This window comes from Jaculus jaculus, chromosome 7, assembly GCF_020740685.1.
Source record: "Jaculus jaculus isolate mJacJac1 chromosome 7, mJacJac1.mat.Y.cur, whole genome shotgun sequence".
NCBI lineage: Eukaryota > Metazoa > Chordata > Mammalia > Rodentia > Dipodidae > Jaculus > Jaculus jaculus.
This window is the reverse complement of record NC_059108.1, coordinates 143,886,152-143,905,548: the sequence shown is the minus strand read 5'-3', so window position 1 is coordinate 143,905,548 and position 19,397 is coordinate 143,886,152. Positions and strand designations below refer to the sequence as shown.

The 19,397-nt window shown below is 40.3% G+C and overlaps 1 protein-coding gene and 1 non-coding gene across 2 annotated transcripts in view; both read left to right on the top strand.

Annotated features, from left to right (window-relative positions):
• Lin52 (lin-52 DREAM MuvB core complex component) overlaps positions 1 to 19,397 on the top strand; it is a 136,614-nt gene that overhangs the window by 64,033 nt on the left and 53,184 nt on the right. The gene's annotated exons all lie outside the window — the stretch shown is intronic.
• On the top strand, positions 163 to 266 carry LOC123462497. The gene has a single exon (XR_006638314.1). It is a non-coding gene; the product is annotated as a U6 spliceosomal RNA (small nuclear RNA).

Below are 19,397 nucleotides of genomic sequence, written 5' to 3'. Positions count from 1 at the left end.
CAATTAGGTAGGAAAAAACCAATAGCCTTTGGTGAAAGTAGTTCAAGGCTTTGCTTGACTAGAGTCTTTCTCTAATTTTGTACTTCAGAAGTTCCAGGAGTCAAGTTTTTTTTTCTTTCCATTTTCTACCATTTACTCTTGTTATCAAAAATAGTTCAACTTGTGCTCGCTTCAGCAGCACATATACTAAAATTGGAACAATACAGAGATTAGCACAGCCCCTGTGCAAGGATGACACACAAATTCATGAAGCGTTCCATTTAAAAAAATAAAATAGTTCAACTTGGGCTGGAGAGATGGCTTAGAGGTTAAGGTGCTTGCCTGCAAAGCCTAAAGGCCAGGTTCAATTCTCCAGATCCCACATAAGCCAAATGTGCATGATGGTACATGTGTGTCTGTCTGGAGTTTGTTTGCAGTGGCTAAAGGCCCTGGCATGCCCATTCCATCTTTCTCTTTCTCTCCCTCTCAGTATCTCTAATAAATAAAATCAAAATAGTTCAGCTCTTCTTGCAGAACAACATAGTACATACTGGACACATACATCATATTTTTCTTCCTATGGCTTTAGCCCTCCTTTACCTTACCAAAAGAGACCAAAAAAAAAAAAAATTTGTTTTAAAGCCCAATGGCAACAACAAAAAGAACTCTACCTAACTACATTCATAGAAAATGACACCAGGATACACTACAAAACAGGAGGTGTCATCTGGCCTGTGTTTAAACAGTTCTTATCAACGTCTTTCATGAGGTGAGTGCAGTGGTTTGATTCAGGTGTTCCCTATAAACTTAGGTGGTCTGAATGCTTGGTTTCAGCTGATGGAGGTTTGGGAATTAAGGCCTCCTGAAGGCAGTGTGTTGTTGGGGCTTATGGGTGTTATCTATAGCCCGTTTCAGCTTCCCAGCGTTTTAGTACACTGTCCTGTTGCTGTTGGCCTGGAGGTGATGTCCACTTTCTGCTCATGCGTTCATATTCCCCTGTCATCGGGGAGCTTCCCCTCGAGTCTGTAAGCCTTTCTCCCACAAGCTGCTTTTGGTTAGGTGTTTTCTGCCAGCAATGCAAACCTGACTGCACCCGTTAAAGTTGGTACCACAGGAGGGGGATTGTTGCTGCTAGATACCTCACTATGTAGCTTTGGCCTTTTCGAGCTGATTTTCAAGAGAAATGTGGACAGATTTGACACCTTGGCGTAAGAGACACCCTGCAGTGCTATAAGTACAGCTTGATGGACTATTCTGGTCAGAGTTGAAAGTCCTAAATACAGTAAGAACTATGGACTGTGAGGTTTGGCTTATGAGGGTGAGAAAGAGCTTTCCCTGGACTGGGCTACAAGCAGTTTGTGTGAGAGACTTGTTCTTATACTCGTGTCCTAAGAACTTGTGCAGGGTTGCATTGTGTAGAAACAGACTGGTGTGTGCAGAGGGATATAGCACAGAAAAAATGAAATATTTGGGCCTAAACTGCTGTTCGTTCACCTGCAATTGTTTCAAAGATTATAACTTTTAAGATTGGGCTAGCTGACCTGCAGTGGTGTTAACAGGAAGAATGTAGACTCTTTTGAAGGGGCCTCAGTACTCAAGGAGTGTCCTGTTCTTTAAAGTCTGCTTTATCCCCCCACCCCCACCCCCGATTAACAAGTTGGCAGCTCACCTGATATTATGGAGTATAAGAAATACAGGAAAGAGGTCATTGAATTTATAACACAATCTTGTGTTTTGGAAACAGCCATGTGTTGTGTGAAGCAGGTTTGCATGGAGACCTGATAGAACCACAAGGATGGACCATGGGTTGCAGTAGAGACCCAGTGGAGATGCTGGGACCATGAGATGGTTGCTAAAGGGAGCAGCTTACCCCAGATGAAGTTTTCCAGGACTGTGAGTAGCCTAGCTGGAGGGATAGAATTGGAACTCCAGAGACTTGTTGCTGGTTAGAATTATCAGACTTGAAGATTTGTCACTGACAAGAGTTTTTGGACCTGAAGCTACAGTTTGATGTTTGCTCTGTTTAAATCTTGTATTGGTTGAATATTTCTTTGCTATGCCCAGTGCCGTCTTCTGCAGTGTGAATGTTTATTCTGTAACATGATGGTTTTGGGGGGACTTTTGGTATTACGGCTGTTAAAAGACCTTGGATTATGGAGATGTTTGAACACAATTGGGATCGATAAAAACTATGGAGACTTTTAAAGTTGGACTGAATACATTGTATTTTACATCATGTATAGTTATGTTTATGGGAGCCAAGGGCAGAATGTGTTGGTTTGATTCAGACTCCCTCATAAACTTAGGTGTTCTGAATGCTAGGTTCCCAACTGATGGAGATTTGGGAAATAGCACCTCCTGGAGGCAGTGTGTTGTTATGGGCAGTCTTATGGATAATATAGCCAGTTTGCCCTTGATAGTGTTTTGGCACACTCTGCTGTTGCTTTTGTCAATCTGATATTGGCCAGGGGTTGATGTCCACCCTCTGCTTGTGTCATCATTTTCCCATGCTGTCATGGAGCTTTCCTTTAGTCTGTAAGCAAAAATAAATCCTTTTTCCCACAAGCTGCTCTGGTCAGGTGTTTTTTGCCAGAAGTGTGAACCTGACTGTAACAGCAAGTAACCATCATTAAACATGGTGTGTGCCAAATCAAAATATAACTTCCACACATCATATCTCACTAGAGACAGTGAACATAATAGAAATTATAGCTTTTCCAGCAGCATTTTTCTTAAAATAACCACTCTCAAAGCAGCAACTCTTCATTTATTTATTTATTTATTTATTTATTTATTTATTTATTTATTGGCTTTTAAAGGTAGGGTCTCACTCCAGTCCATACTGGCCTGAAATTCACGATGTAGTCTCAGGGTGGCCTAGAACTCACAGTGATCCTCCTACCTCTGTCTCCCGAGTGGGATTAAAGGCATGTGCCACCATGCCTGGCTTGCAACTCTTCTTTTAATTCATAAGGTTATCTCTTTGCATCAAGTCAGTCTTTGTTTTACTTTCTACCAACTAGACTTCCATTCAGCAGAATGTTTGTCTCCCCCATAAAAACTAATAGGAAGAAATACATTAAAACTGAAACACAGGCCTAGAGAAATGGCTTAGGGTTAAGGCACTTGCCTGCGAAGCCTAAGGACCCACGTTTGACTCTCCAGATCTCACGTAAACCAGACACAAAGATGAGGCAAACACAAGGTTGCACATGCCCACTAGGTGGCACAAGTGTATGGAGTTCGATTGCAATGGCTAAGGCCCTGGCATGCCAATATATTCTCTCTCTCAAAAATGGAAAAAAAAAAAAAAAAAACAACCTGAAACACACTATGTGCTTTACATGCAAAAGAACATCCTAAAGCAAATCCTCCACGCTTTAAACCTACCCAAATGCACAGGCTTCATAAAAGATGTCTTTATTAGACTTAAAGAAGCCTTCTTAATGAATAGCACCCTAAAAACAATAGGAGCATATTCAAGATACAGTCCATGGCAAATAGAGGAAATAAAAATCAAAGTGACCAATAACAAGAACAATGCATAAATCTAGGTAAGTTTGGGATCGAGTTTTTGATGCATTCATAGGTTTGCAGAATTATTTGCCAACACATGGAAATGAGGATGTGTGTGTGTATGTGTGTGTTTGTGTGTGTGTTTGTGTGTGTGTGTGTGTGTGTGTGTGTGTGTGTGTGTGTGTGTGTGTGTGTGTGTAATAGCTTGGTTTACACTACAGATTGGACTTCATGAACTTTTAAGGGCATTACTGGGAGTGGTGATGTAATGAATGAAGGAAATCAGTTTTCCAGGAACATTTCACATCAGTCATAGCAGAAAACAATTGTCTTTTCAGGCAAGCAAAACCTAATTTTAGTTGTATCTGTCTTCAGTAAGAGAATCTGTTTGTAAATTGAATGGTAGAAATGTTCACTTCTATTACAAATCTTTCAAATTGCATATATTCTTAAACTAAAACCCATTAGGCCCGTTCTCTTAACATGTCAAAGTCCAGGTTTGCCTAAACATTATTGAAGAAATGGCATAGTAGAAAATTGTGAAATGCCAGCAAATCTCGTTTCAGGTTTCGTATGTAGTATTTTTCCTGGCCATGATATTAGTCATTTGAATAGCACACAACCCTTAATTTGGTTAATTACAGCTACTGTTTATACTTAATTTACTTCTTGCCCTAGCTCTCTGTAGATTCATGAGTGATAGATAGACAGTGATTTCTAAAGCTGCTGTAGGTATTGGAGGGTCTCTAAACCTGTTCAAAATAATAGTCACTAGCCACATGTATCTGATAAAAGCTAAATTATGGCATAAGTACAAAACCTAAGGACCCAGGTTTGAGTCCCTATTATCTACATAAGCCAGATACACAAGGTGGCATGTATGTCTGGAATTTGTTTGCAGTGGCTGGAGGCCCTGGTACACCCATTCTCTCTCTTTTTCTCAAATAAATAAAAATTTTAAAGCTAAATTAATTAAAATTAAATAGATCTTAAAATTCCTCACTTGCATTAGCAAATATGTAGTACCCACATGTTAGTGTGTTTCCATAGTGGGCAGCACTATTTTATTTATTTATTTTTACTTTATTTATTTATTTGAGAGCAACAGGCAGAGAGAGAGAGAGGGAGGGAGGGAGGGAGGGGCACACCAGGGTCTCCAGCCACTGCAAATAAACTCCAGATGCATGCGCCACCTTGTGCATCTGGCTTACATGGTCACTGGGGAATTAAGCCTCGAACTAGGGTCCTTAGGCTTTACAGGGAAGTGCTTAACCAGTAAGCCATCTTTCCAGCCCTGGGCAGCATTATTTTAGACATCAGATCAGCAAACAGGCCCACTGCCTGTTTTTGTTGTTTGTTTTTCAAGGAAGTGTCTTGCTCTAGCCCACACTGACCTGGATTTCACTATATAGTCTCAGAGTGACCTTGAACTCATGAAGATCCTTCCTGCCTCTGCCTTTTGAGTGCTGGGATTAAAGGCATGTGCCATGCCCATCTTGTTTTGTTTTTCTTGTGTGCTAAAGAATGACTTTCTGGGGCTGGAGAGATACTCAGCCATTAAAGACACTTCCTTGCAAAGTCTGATGGCCTGGGTTTGATTCCCCCATACCCACATAAAGCCAAATGAGCAAAGTGGTGCATGCATGTTGTTTGCAGTGGCTGGAGGCCGTAGTGTGCCCTTTCTCTCTCTCTCTTTCTCTCTCTGCCTTTTCACTTTCTTTCTCTCTTTAATAATACATAAATTTTTTTTTTTAAAAAAGAATGGCTTTCTGTAGAGTTGTAATAACTAACAAAAACAGAAGATTATTAAAAAGATTAACTGGCACCCTCAAAGTGTAACATATTTACTGTGTTTTCTTTATAGAAAAAGGTACTGTGGGCTAGGGCTATAATTCAGTGGATAGAGTGTTTGCCGAGTATGCACAAAGCCTTGGGTTTGATCCCCAGTGTTGCTGGGTATGGTGGTGCAGAGATATATCCCGGCAATTTGGAGGTGGGGGGAGGGAGATTAGAAGCTCAAGGACATCTTAAACCACATGACTAGTTAGAGGACAGCCAGGATGACACGAAACTGTGTCTTGAAAAAGAAAGGAGTGGGGAGGGAAAGGAGAGGGAGGAACAAAAGGGGGGGGCTGCTGAACCTTGGACTGCCAACTTTTCTTGATGAATTCAGCCTTGAGATCAAGTTGACTTGAGTTTCCCCAAGGTGCAGAGAGAAATAGAGCAGAATTTCTTACTTTGGGGTAGTATGGAATGAATCCAAAGCATGCACTACATGTCTGTTTCCTGCAGCTAGTAAGTGGGATGAACATTTAAAATAGGTAAAATACTTTGTGATATAAATTACCAACTTGCCATAAGCTTTGTGAATAATAGCTATAGTTTGACAGAACCTTTTATTTTATTTTATTTTATTTTATTTTATTTTATTTTATTTTATTTTATTTTATTTTATTTTATTTTATTTTATTTTTCAAGCTAAAGTCTCACTCTAGTCCAGGCTGACCTGGAATTCACTGTGTAGTCTTGGGGTGGCCCCGAACTCACAGCAATCTTCCTACCTCTGCCTCCCAAGTGCTGGGATTAAAAGCATGTGCCACCACACCCGGCTGCCTTTCTGATTTTCCTATGCTATATTGTGTCATGAAATTACTCTAAAAGAAAGCTAGAGAGTACATTTCAACAAATGTAATGACTTACTGGTTAAGGCACTTGCCTGCGAAGGCTAAGAACCCTGGTTTGATTTCCCAGAACTCATATAAGCCAGATGCACATGGTGGCTCATGCTTCTGGAGTTCGTTTGCAGTGGCTGGAGACCCTGACATGCCCTTCCCCTCCCCGTGTGTGTGTGTGTGTGTGTGTGTGTGTGTGTGTGTGTGTGTGTGTGTATGTGTATGTCATAAATAAATAAAATAATAAACTTAGGACAGTGATGCCAAATTACTAAGGTCTGTGTGTTGTGAATCAGAAAGTGAACTAAACCATATAAAAAGTCCCATTTTGACATTAGCCCTAGGGAAAGAAAGGAGTGGAAATAAGGGAGATAATTTTGGAACAGTAGTTTTAGTGGAAACATTTACAAAGCAATAGCCTTTTCTAAATAACTCTGAATTACAACATTGTTTTGCAGTACTGCTGTGAAATCAGTGCAATTTTTTTGAGATTTCAGACTTTTATTCATTTTGCTCTTTTTCTAAATAACTTTTTTGACAATTTCATCCATGTATATAATATATTTTAATCATATTAATCCCCCTTACTCTCTTTTTATCTTCCTCCCATTCCCACTAACCCTTCTAGCTAATCTCCTTTTTTTTTTCAAAAAAAATTTATTAACAACTTCCATGATTATAAACAATATCCCATCGTAATGCCCTCCCTCCCTCTACTTTCCCCTTTGAAACTCCACTCTCCATCATGAGCCCTCCCCCTCTCAATCAGTCTCTCTTTTGTTTTGATGTCATGATCTTTTCCTCTTATTATGGTGGTCTTGTGTAGGTAGTATCAGGCACTGTGAGGTCATGGATATCCAGGCCATTTTGTGTCTGGGGGAGCACATTGTAAGGAGTCCTACTTCTTTTGGCTCTTACATTCTTTCTGCCACCTCTTCCACAATAGACCCTGAGCCTTGGAAGGTGTGATAAAGATATTGCAGTACTGAGCACTCCAGACACTTCTTTCCAGCACCATTATGCCTTCTGAGTCATCCCAAGGTCACTGCCATCTGAAAAGAGAAGATTCTTTACCAAAAGTGAGAGTAGCATTAATATAAGGGTATGAACATTAAGAGAAGTGCTTATTGGGCAGTTTTATAAGCATAGTATATACATTTAGCCAGACAGCAGCAGACATTATACTCCTAGGGCTCATGGCTAACCCTGTTTTAAGTTTTCAGTATCAGGAATGTATTCTCTCCCATGGAGTGGACATCCAGTCATCTGTGATCCTACCAAGAGTTTACATCTGTCTCCTAGGAATTGGATATTATAAAAATTAATAGGACATTTTTGGTGGACTTTTAGAATAAGCATTGTTCTAGACCTTAGGTGTCAGGTACACAAGCATCTTTCAGGGCATTAATAACCTAATGAGGAAAACTAGGTGACTATGTAAGTAGATTGCTCACACATATACTAAGAGCTACTCGACTAACCTGGAAGTTCACAGATGAGAGATTAGAATAGGTGAAAGGTGAATGGCAAGAGTTGTAAAAAGTGGAATGAGCCAGGTGGGATGGCACATACCATTAATCCCAGCACTTGGGAGGCAGAGATAGGAGGATCACAGTGAGTTCGAGGCCATCCATGTCAGCCTGGGCAAGAGTGAGACCCCTACCTGGAAGCAACAACAAAAAAGTGGAATGAAGGCTGGAGAGATGACTCGGTGGTTAAGATGCTTGCCTGCAAAGCCTAAGAACTCATGTTTGAATTTCTAGGTCCCGTGTAAGCCAGATGCACAGTGATGCAAGAGTGCAGTGTTTGTACATGCATGCAAGGGGTGAACGCATCTGGATTTTGTTTTCAGTGGCTAAAAGACCCTGGTGCACCCATTTTCTGTCTCTCTCTCTATCTATCTCTTTCTCTCTCTTTTCCTCTCTGCCTCTTTCTTTTTCTCTCTCTCCAATAAAAATAAAATTAAAAAGTGGAATGAGCTGGGTGTGGTGGTGCACTCCTTTAATTCCCAGTACTAGGGAGGCAGAGGTAGGAGGACCACCATGAGTTTGAGGCTACCCTGATACTACATAGTGAATTCTAGGTCAGCTTGAGCTACAAAGAGACCTTACTTCCAAAAACAAACATATAAACAAAAAGTGGAATGAAAGAAAGTGTCAATTTTTTTTTCACTCCTCACTGTTAAATTTTGTGTAAAATATACTTTGTGTAGGAGTTGCTATTGGACTAACCAGGTCCAATCTTCTTCCATAACCATTTCCCTTACTGACATTCCACTTTGCCAGTATGGAAAGAAATGTTGCTTACCTGTCCATTCTTCCTCATATGAACCAGTACTTAAAATTTGAGCACCATTCTATGCCCCTCAGTTTCTCTAAGTTTATTCTGTGAGGTTTGTAAGTCACAACAAAGAGAAATACAAAAAGAAAGTAGCCACTGTAAAGCATCTTTTGGCCTGGGGTGAGAACCTTTTAAATGATTTTGATTATTTCTGCTTTCTGTACTGAATGTATTTACCACCCATCAGAGTCTCAAAGACCCTTAATTTCAAATAAATATTGACCTTTTTTTTTTCTAGTTTCCATGTTAAATGTTAGCTTCCTTATGACATGCAGTGATGATTCTTGAATTTTCAGTAGACACAACTCATTAATGTACACTGAAAGAATTGGCTACTATTGCAGTCATTTTTATTTTTTATTTTAGAGAGAGAGAGAATTGGTACTCCAGGGCCTCAGCCACTAAAACTCCAGATGCAACACCTGGTGGGCATGTGAGACCTTGCGCTTGCCTCACCTTTGTGTGTTTGGCTTACATGGGACTTGGAGAGTCAAATATGGGTCCTTAGGCTTTGTAGGCAAGAGCCTTAACCACTAACCACCACCTCTCCAGCCCCTTGCAGCCTTTTTTTTTTTTTTTTTTTTTTAATAGATAGGGTCTCACTCTAGCTCAGACTGACCTGGAATTCATTCTGTAGTCTCAGGGTGACCTCAAACTCTTAGTGGTCCTCCTACCTCTGTCTCTCAAGTGCTGGGATCAGCATTGCAGCCATTTTTAAATGAGCATTTTATCTGACTTTATTTGAGAGAGAGATACAGAGGCAGATAGAGAGATTTGGACGAACGGCCATAATCCACTGCAAGTAAACTTCAGACACATGTGCCATCTTGGCATCTGGCTTTACATGGATACTGGGGAATCAAACCTGGGTGCTTTGGCTTTGTAGGCAAGTGACTTAACACCAGTCCACAGCCATTTTTTTTTTTTAAAGAAACAAGAATCCTTTAAAAAGATTGGCAAGGGGCTGGAAAGATGGTCCAGTGGTTAAGCACTTGCCTGCTAAGCCTAAGGACCCAGGTTTGATTCTTCAGGTCCCACATAAGCCACATACACAAGGTGGCACATGTGTCTTGAGGTCATTTGCAACGGCTAGAGACCCTGGTATGCCCATTCTCTGTGTCTGTCTGTCTTTCTCTCTTATAAATGAATAAAAAGTTTAAAAATACATATTGGCAAGAATAGTTTTAAAAATTCAGGCCTGGGGATGGACAGATGACTTAGCAGTTAAGGTGCTAGCCTGCAAAACCTAAGGACCCATGTTTGACTCTGTAGATCCCATGTAAGTCAGACGCACAAGGTGGTGCAAGGTTGCTCCTGTGTACAAGGTGGCAGGAGGGTCTGGTGTTTGATTACAGTGGCTCGAGGCCCTGACACACTCATTCTCTCTCTTTTTCTCACATTATAAAAAAGGGGGCCATTCTGTTGGATTTGCCTCAAGAAAATAAAAAAAAAAATCAAAAACATAAAAGAAAAATTCAGGGCTGGAGAGATGGCTTGGAGGATAAGGTCCTTGCCTGTGAAGCCTAAGTAAGGACCCAGGTTCAATTCCCCAGTACCCACATAAGCCATATGCACAAGGTAGTACATGGGTCTTCAGTTCATTTGCAGTGGCTGGAGGGTCTGGCACACCTTTTCTCTCTATCTGCCCCTCTCACTCACTTTCTCAAATAAATAAATAAAAGTAAAATAAAAATCTTGGGCTGGAGAGATGGCTTAGTGGTTAAGCGCTTGCCTGTGAAGCCTAAGGACCCCGGTTCGAGGCTCGTTTCCCCAGGTCCCACGTTAGCCAGATGCACAAGGGGGCGCACGCGTCTGGAGTTCGTTTGCAGAGGCTGGAAGCCCTGACACGCCCATTCTCTCTCTCTCTCCCTCTGTCTTTCTCTCTGTGTCTGTCGTTCTCAAATAAATAAATAAATAATTTAAAAAAATTTTAAAAAATATTTAAAAAAATCTTAGCAGCTCTGATATATATCAGTTCTGGCTAAGCAGACTTTGACTCAGACTTGCACAGTTTTATTCCCTTCAGCTGTATAAGAACACATACTTAAAAGCACCATTTTCGTAGTGAATATTTTTTAATATTTTATTTATTTATGAGAGAGAGAGAGAGAATGGGCATACCAGGGCCTCCAGCCACAGCAAACGAACTCCAGATGCATGTACCACTTGTGCATCTGGCTTACATGGGTACTGGGGAATCAAGCCTCGAACTGGGGTCCTTAGGCTTCACAGGCAAGTGTTTAACCACTAAGCCATCTCTCCAGCTCCTGTAGTGAATATTTTTAACTCTACAAAATGATTAGACTGACAGAGAGCAATTCTTGAATTCCATAGATATTAAAATACTCTGGCAGCTGTTTCCTTTTAGCCTATAAATAGAGACATCATGATGAGAGAAGACTGTACCAGGCTTGATTAGTACTAGAATGAGATTAGGCACAGTATTCTCACATTATTGATAAGAGTCTTTGTCAGTACAAATAGGAGAGATCTTAGGGGAGGGTTTCATATAATGCTAATTCTAATTCAGTTCCAGTAATTTGTTTTTGTTTTGTTTATTTTTTATTTTTGCTTTTGGATTTTAAAAATATTTTATTTATTTATTTGAGAGAGAGAGAAGAAGAGGCAGAGAGAAAGAAAGAATGGGTGCGCTAGGAGCTCCAGCCACTGCAAATAAACTCATGTACCACCTTGTGCATCTGGCTTACGTGGGTCCTGGGGAATTGAACCAGGGTCCTTTGGCTTCTCAGGCAAATGCCTTAACCACCAAGCAATTTCCTCAGCCTGCTTTTTGGTTTTTCAAGGTAGGGTCTCACTCTGGCTCAGGCTGACCTGGAATTCACTATGTAGTCTCAGGGTGGCCTCGAACTCTCAGAGATCCTCCTACCTCTGCCTCCCGAGTGCTGGGATTAAAGGCGTGCGCCACCACACCCGGCTTTTTTTTTTTTTTTTTTTTTTTTGAGGTAGGGTCTTGCTGTAGCCCAGGATGGCCTGGAATTCACCATGTAGTCTCAGGCTGGCCTTGAACACACAGTGATCCTCCTACTTCTGCCTCCTGCGTGCTGAGATTGAAAGCATGTGCCATCACACCCAACTTTCTTTTTTAAAATAGCATTTATTTATTTGTAACAGATTGAGAGAATGGGTGCACCAGGGAGAATGGGCACACCAGGGCCTCTAGCCACTGCACATGAACTCCAGATGAATGTACTGCATTTGGCTTTACATGGGTACTGGGGATTCAAACCCAGGTTTGTTCGGCTTTGCAGGCAAGAGTCTTAACTACTGAGCCATCTATAGCCCAATTCCAGTAATGTTCTTATTTTTCAGAATTTACTTCAAAATAGTACATATAATCAGATAATAAAGAAGTTAGGGTGTGTGGTACATTGACCTGATTTTTTTTTTTTTTTTTTTTTTGAGGTAGGGTTTCTCTCTAGCTCAGGCTCTCCTGGAATTCACTATGTAGTCTCAGGGTGGCCTTGAACTCATGGCGATCCTCCTACCTCTGCCTCCCAAGTGCTGGGATTAAAGGCGTGCACCACTACACCTGGCTACATCTGTGTTTTTAACACGCTGTTTGTACTTCTGCTACCCTGATCAGGAAAGGAACTACCATGATCTCTACAAAGTTGTGAGATTTTAAGGTTTTATTTTGGAGGTAGGGTCTTGCTCTGGCTCAGGCTGACCTGGAATTCACTCTGTAGTCTCAGGGTAGCCTTGAACTCACAGTGAGCCTCCTACCTCTGCCTCTCGAGTGCTGGGATTAAAGGCGTGTGCCACCACGCCTGACTGAACTGAATTTTAACTAAAATAATGTAGATCATATTAGGAAACAATCTCAGATAGATATAATGTCACTGTATAAGCCCAGTACATGTGAGGTGAGGCAGGAGGATTGCGTTTCTTGCTAGCCTGGGCTACACAATGAGTTCACAGCCAGCCTAAGATACATAGCAAGACCTTGTTTCAAAAAGCAAAGGGCTAACATAAACATGGTGTCTCATACTTTTAATGCCAGCATTTGGAAACCTTAGGCAGGAGAATTGCTGAGAATTTGGGGCTAGCTGGGGCTATAGTATATGATCCTGTTTTAAAAACCAAAAAGAAAAAGCCAGAGAGGCTAGGGATGTAGCTGAACTTGTGTAGCATGTTCATGGCTCTGGTTTAGATCCCCAGATTAAAAAAAAAAAAAAAAATCAAACAACAAATAAATAAGTAAAAAGCTGGAGAAATGGCTTAGTGATTAAAGCACTTCCCTGGAAGGCCAGAGGACCAAGGTTTGATTTCCCAGGACCCATGTAAGCCAAATACATAAGGTGGTGCATGAGCCTTGAGTTTGTTTGCAGTAGCTAGAGGCCTTGGTGTGCCCATTTTCTCTCTGTCCATATGCCTTTCTCTTTCACATTTTATATATATATATTATATAAGATATATTTTATATAATATAAATATTATATATTATATATACATCTACATATATATATATATACACACACACATACATACATACATACATACATACATACACACACACACATATGTAGATGGAGCCGAGCATGGTGATGCATGCCTGTATAATCTCAGGATTTGGGAGGCAGAGGTAGGAGGATCACAGTGAATTCAAGGCCACCTTGAGACTACATAAATCAGCCTGGGCTAGAGTGAAACCCTACCTCAAAATACAAAACATTAAAAAAAGTAGATGGTAGCTGGGTTTGCTGGCACATGCCTTTAATCCCAGCTGTTTTTTTTTTTTTTTTTTTTTTTTTAGGTAGGGTCTCACTGTAGCCCAGGCTAACCTGGAACTCACTATGTAGTCTCAGGGCAGCCTCAAACTCATGGCAATCTGCTGGGATTAAAGGCATGTGCCACCATGCCTGGCTAATCCAGCATTTTAATCCCAAAGAATCACTGTGAGTTCAAGGTCAGCCTGAGATTACAGAGTTCCACATCAGCCTGGGTTAGAGTGAGATCCTATTTTTTTTTTTTTTAAAAAAAGGTTGGAGATATTGCTTAGTGGTTAAGGTACTTGCCTGTAAAGCCTAAGGACCCAGGTTCAATTCTCAGTACCCACGTAAACCAGATGTACAGGTGGTGCATGAGCCTATAGTTCATTTACAGTGGCTAGAGGCCCTGGTATACCCATTCTCTCTTTTTCTCTCTGTCTCTCTCTGCTTACAAATAAATAAATAAAATATTTTCTTAAAATGTGTTATGAGCTGGACGTGGTGGCGCAGCCTTTAATGCCAGCATTTGGGAGGCAGAGGTAGGAAGATCGCCATGAATTCAAGGCCATCCTGGGACTACAGAGTGAATTATAGCTCGGCCTAGGCTACAGTGAGACCCTACCTCAAAAGAAAAAAATAAATAAATAAAAATATGTGTTATCAGTGCCTGACACTACCTACACAAGACTATCATAAGAGGAGGAAAAGACTATGACATTAAAATAAAAGAGACTGATTGAGAGCGGGAGGGGATATGATGGAGAATGGGGTCTCAAAGGGGAAAGTGGGGGAGAAGGAGTATATTACCATGGGGTATTTCTTATAATCATGGACATTGTTAATAAAAATTTGAAAAAATATTTGTTATATTGTTAAATTAAAATTTTTCAGCTGTAGAAATGGCTAAGCAGTTAAAGGCACTTTCTTTTTAAAATATTTTATTTATTTATTTGAGAGAGAGGCAGATAGAATGAGCACACCAGGACCTTTAGCCACTGCAAATGAACTCCAGATACATGCGCCCCCTTGTGCATCTGGTTGATGTGGGTTCTGGGGAATTGAACCAGGGTCCTTAGGCTTCTCAGGCAAATGCCTTAACTGCTAAGCCATTTCCCCAGCCCTAAAGGCACTTTCTTGAAAGATTCCAATGTAGAGTCAGATGCACGAAGTTGTGCATGCATCTAGAGTTCATTTGCAGCAGCAGAATGCCACAGTGTCCATGTGCGCACATGCGCTCTCTTTCTCTCTCAAATAAAAAAAAAGTTTAAAAAACTGAAAAACGTATCAAAGACAAATAGCTGAGATAAAAGTTTGGACAATCTGGGCATGGTGGCACACTCCTTTAATCACTATGAGTCTGGGCCACCGTGAAACTACATAGTGAATTCCAGGTCAGCCTGGGCTAGAGTGAGACCCTACCTCAACCCTCTTCCTCCAAAATTAAGTTTGAACAAACTCACTCTCAAGTCTCATAGCCTTTCTGGTTGATTAGCAAAGCTTATGAAAAGAGGAGGGTATTGTATCCATAGTTTTCCAGCCAGTCCAGGAAAAAGGGATGTTTAAAGTGAAGGTGAAGGAAACCCCTCCACCCTGAGATTGCTTATTTCTTGGGCAGGCCTTATATATAATGGGATAAGAATGATAGAAATTGTTTTCCCCACTGGGATGTTTTTGTCATTGACAACTATTTAATATGTACAGCTTTTTGTGCTTTAAAACCTGTTTAGGGGCTGGGGAGATGGCTTAGCAGTTAAAGGCAATTGCTTGCAAAGCTTGCCAACTTGGGTTCGATTCCCCAGTACCCATATAAAGCCAGATGCACAAAATGGCATATACATCTGTAGTTTATTTGCGTGGCAAGAGGCCCTGGCACACCCATGCTCTCTCTTCTCCTTACAAATAAATAAACATGTTTGTTTTGAATATAAACATCCTTACTATTAAAATTTGCTTCCAGAGCATCGTTAAATGAGGTGTTGCTGGAACAGTACAGGGAGAATGTTGATGAATATGATTCAGTAGGTGGCAGTATTTCCTTTGAAGTATTTAGTTAAAATGTGGGTACGGGGGTAAATCTTAGCAATTTTTTTTTTTTTAGTGGGAATAAAAAAGGGTCACATTGGGATAGGTACACTAGTAAGAACATTTTATTTTTGTTTATATTTTGTAACATATTGTTATTTTGGGTGAACCCACAAGAATTAAAGTCCACAAATCAAGAGAACATTGTTTTCCACATAAAATCCTAGGATGAGGATGATAACCCATAAGAGGTTTCTTTAGTATTTATTGCTTTGGGGTTGTTAATGTATAGAATGTTCAGGAAGGGCTTAGGCTATGTATTTTCTGTTTAATATTTAGGAATGTGAGTATACATATACATACACATTCTTAAATGTGTGTGTGTGTATCACGATTGAGATTATGACTACTGCTTTAGGAAAAGATACAAGTGAAATTTATTGACAAGATTAGGATGTAGTTGAACAGAAAATAAAAGGAAAATTGCACCTTATCTGTTTTGCTGTCTTAATTCAAATGAAATGCTATTTGAATAGTGTCATTTTTTAATATTAACTTTTCTTAAGATGATAGTGCTAGTGGAGAACATTGGATTTAGGAAATTTGGCATGTGAAGGGTGTTAGTTGTAAAGAAGTTCACATGGACTAGAGTAAGATGCCATGGATGTCATGCATTATCAGCTAGTCAAAAGACAAAAACATACATAGTAATTGACGGGGGCTAGGGGATGGGATAGGCCTGCCAGGGCCTCCTGCTGCTGCAAATAAACTCCACATTCATGTGCTATGCCACTTTGTGCATCTGGCTTTATATGATTACTGAGGAATCAAACCTAGGCTGTCAGGCTTTGCTAGCAAGTGCCTTTAATTACTGAGCCATCTCTCTAGCCTCAAAAATAATTTTTCAGCCAGGTGTGGTGGTGCACGCCTTTAATCCCAGCACTCAGGAGGCAGAGGTAGGAGGATCACCGTAAGTTTGAGGCCACCCTGAGACTAGCCTAGGCCAGAGTGAAACCCTATCTCGAAAACAAAACAACAACAAAAAAATAAATTTTCAAAAGTATATTTTCTCATGTACATCCACAAAAATTACCTACTTATGTTTTGACTGTCTTCTAATTTAGTCTTCCAACTTTTTTTTTTTTTGAGGTAGGGTTTTATACTAGCTCAGGCTGACCTGGAATTCACTATGTAGTCTCAGGGTTGCCTCCAACTCATGATGATCCCACCTGTGCCTCCTGAGTGCTGAGATTAATGACTTATACCACCACGCCTGTCATTGCCAAGTGTTTTTTAAGTAAAATTTTTATTGTCTAACAGTTTCGGATATATAAGAAAATTATGAAGGCAAGTTCCCATATCACACATATTCAGCATACTCAGTTTCCCTTATTAGTATGATACATTGTTAAAATCAGTGAACCTATAAAGGCCATACTTTAGTTTATCACTAGTATCATTTTCCTCATCCAGGACTCATTCAGGATCTTATATTACAGTTAGTGGTCATAGGTTCCTAGATTCTACCTGACCATGATAATGTCTCAGATTTTCCTTGTATTTGAAGACTTGATAGTTTTTATGAGTGTTGGTCAGGTATGTTATACAATGTCTCTCATTTGGGAATTAGCTGGTGTTGAATGATTATGATTTGTCTTTTAGTATACACACAGGGCTATATGGAGAGATTGTTTGTAATCATAGTGAGCTCTGTGACAAGGCAGATGAGCATTTGAATTGTTGGTGGTAGATAAGCAAAAATAAATATTGACACCCTTTTATTTGGCATTGAAGCATTGATTGTAATGTTTACCTTTTTAAATTTTTTATCATTTTTCATAAGAAGATAGTTCTAATTCTGGTTGGAAGCAAGATTCTAGGTTACAGAAGCTACTTGTCCCTAGAGCAATTTCTTTGCTAATCACCCCTGTTAGGGCAGTTAGGATAGGTTTTAATGTTACTCCTAGGAGCTTTATTTAATCTGTATTGACCTTTTAATTAGTAGTGGGCAATTTTCGGTAAATTGTTAGTTGACTAGAATTGTGGAATTACATACATCAGTATATCTTAAAGCCATGTAAAGATTAAAACAGGGTTTAGTTACAATTCTAAGACAAATGCATGAAAAGTACTTTTAAGTATTATTTTAGTGGTTGTTTGGGTTTGTATTCCAGTCTGGTGTTGGTTTTAACACTACTAAGAGTTATTGTCTTTTAAATCACTGAGGTCCTCAGTTCTACTCCATTAAGGGCCACTCTTCTGCCAATCAAAAAGCAACATTCCAGAGATTGATTTTTGTTACAGTGGATAGTAATGGCTGCCTAGTGACATTTCCAACTCTTTTATGTAAACAGAAAGCAATCAAATAAGTACTAATCCAAGGATTATGGACCCAAATCCTGGGGCCAGAAGAATCTCTGCAGTGTATATCCCTGGCTCTTGGCCTTCTAATGTCAAGCAATGTCTTCTTCCTGGAAAGCTTGTGCTGCCTGTTAGATTTCTATATGCTAAACCAAAACACTCGTGCAGGTCCTGAATGGAATTCAAAAAGACACTTACATTTCCATAAATAAATTAGGAATTCAGTGGTTTCTTCCGGCTAATCAGGGCAGGCTGATAAACCTTGCTAGCTGTTTAATAAATGAATTGTGACTGATTACCTATTAATATGGACGCCTCAGGAATTCACCCTGGGGGGAAGCAGAGCAGTGAAATAGAGAGGGGCATGGCCCCTTGGGAAATCAGGGCTTCATGTTTGCAGCTTAAATATCTCTGTGAAGTATCAATAAGGAGGTAATTGAATTTTGAACACAAACATGAGCACTGGATGGATGAAAGGGGGGAGGGGGAGATCAGCTCGGCTCTTCTCTGCCCCTGCATGCTCCCACCCCTTGTCCTTAGAGACTACTCTAGTAAAGATAGATGCTAAATCCATTAAATAAAGATTAGACTCTGTCGTAGTAGAAAATGGCAGCTTAGCTTGATCCCCGGGCAAATTGGGGCCTTTTGCAATACAGAAAATTAAAATATACATTTTTAACAAGCGTGGTATCTTGCTAGCAAAGGTGCCAGTCTAGGTGGTGCTCCTCCTCTGCGCTGGCTTGTGTTTGAACACATCGCTTACTCTTGTATTAACGCCAGTCTTTTCTGTATTCCTGGAGCAGAAGGGCTGAGTTTATTTATTTATTTTTAAAGCTTCTGTTGAGGCCTTTTCTCTAGCATCCTACTTGCTTGTAATCAGAGGAGTGCGAAGGAGATTACTGGCCCTAGAATTGACGGTAGATAAATGTTCCCTCCTCTTGACTGGTGGGTCCAGAAGAACCCAATCACTTGTATTACAGGGATGACTGGAGACGGTACAGCAGAGTAAGAAAGGGGCTAAAGACTGAAATAAACATTGGTGTTTTGGGTGCAATTTTACATGACTTTATTTCCTCTAGATAAGGTTATTGATTTGCTTTGTCCTCCTAGTTTAAGCCAGATGAAGTCATATTAATGCAGGGGGGAAAATGGCATTATTTGGCTACAGACCAATTTAGCCCTTTGTTACCAATAACAAAATACAAGCAGCAAACCTTTTATCATCTTTCCGTGAATACCCAGTATTGAGTCTTTGGATTATCCCTTGTTTAGGTATAAACTACCAACCCTTTTACTGAGGTTTTAGTTGGCCAATCAGTCAACAAATATTGAACACATGTTAGGTAAAATAGACAGTAGTGTGTAAAAAAAAGCTTTAAGTTTTGAAATCCCAAATATTTATTTTAAAAACAAAGCTTGGATGCCATGTGTGGTGGTGCACACCTTTAATCTCAGCACTGTGGGAGGCAGAGGTAGGAAGATTGCTTTGAATTTGAGGCCAGTCCGAGACTACATAGTGAATTCCAGGTCAGCCTGGGCTAGAGTGAGACCTTACCTCGAAAAAACAAAAACAAAAGCAAAGTTTGGTGTTGGAAAGATGGCTTAGCAGTTAACACGCTTGCCTGCGAAGCCTAAGAACTCATGTTCGAATCTGCAGGTCCCACATAAGCCAGACACACACTGATGCAACTGCACAATGTTGCACATGCGCACAAGAGGGTGCATGTGTCTGGAGTTACTTTGTAGCAGTTGAAGGCCCTAGCATACCCATACTCTC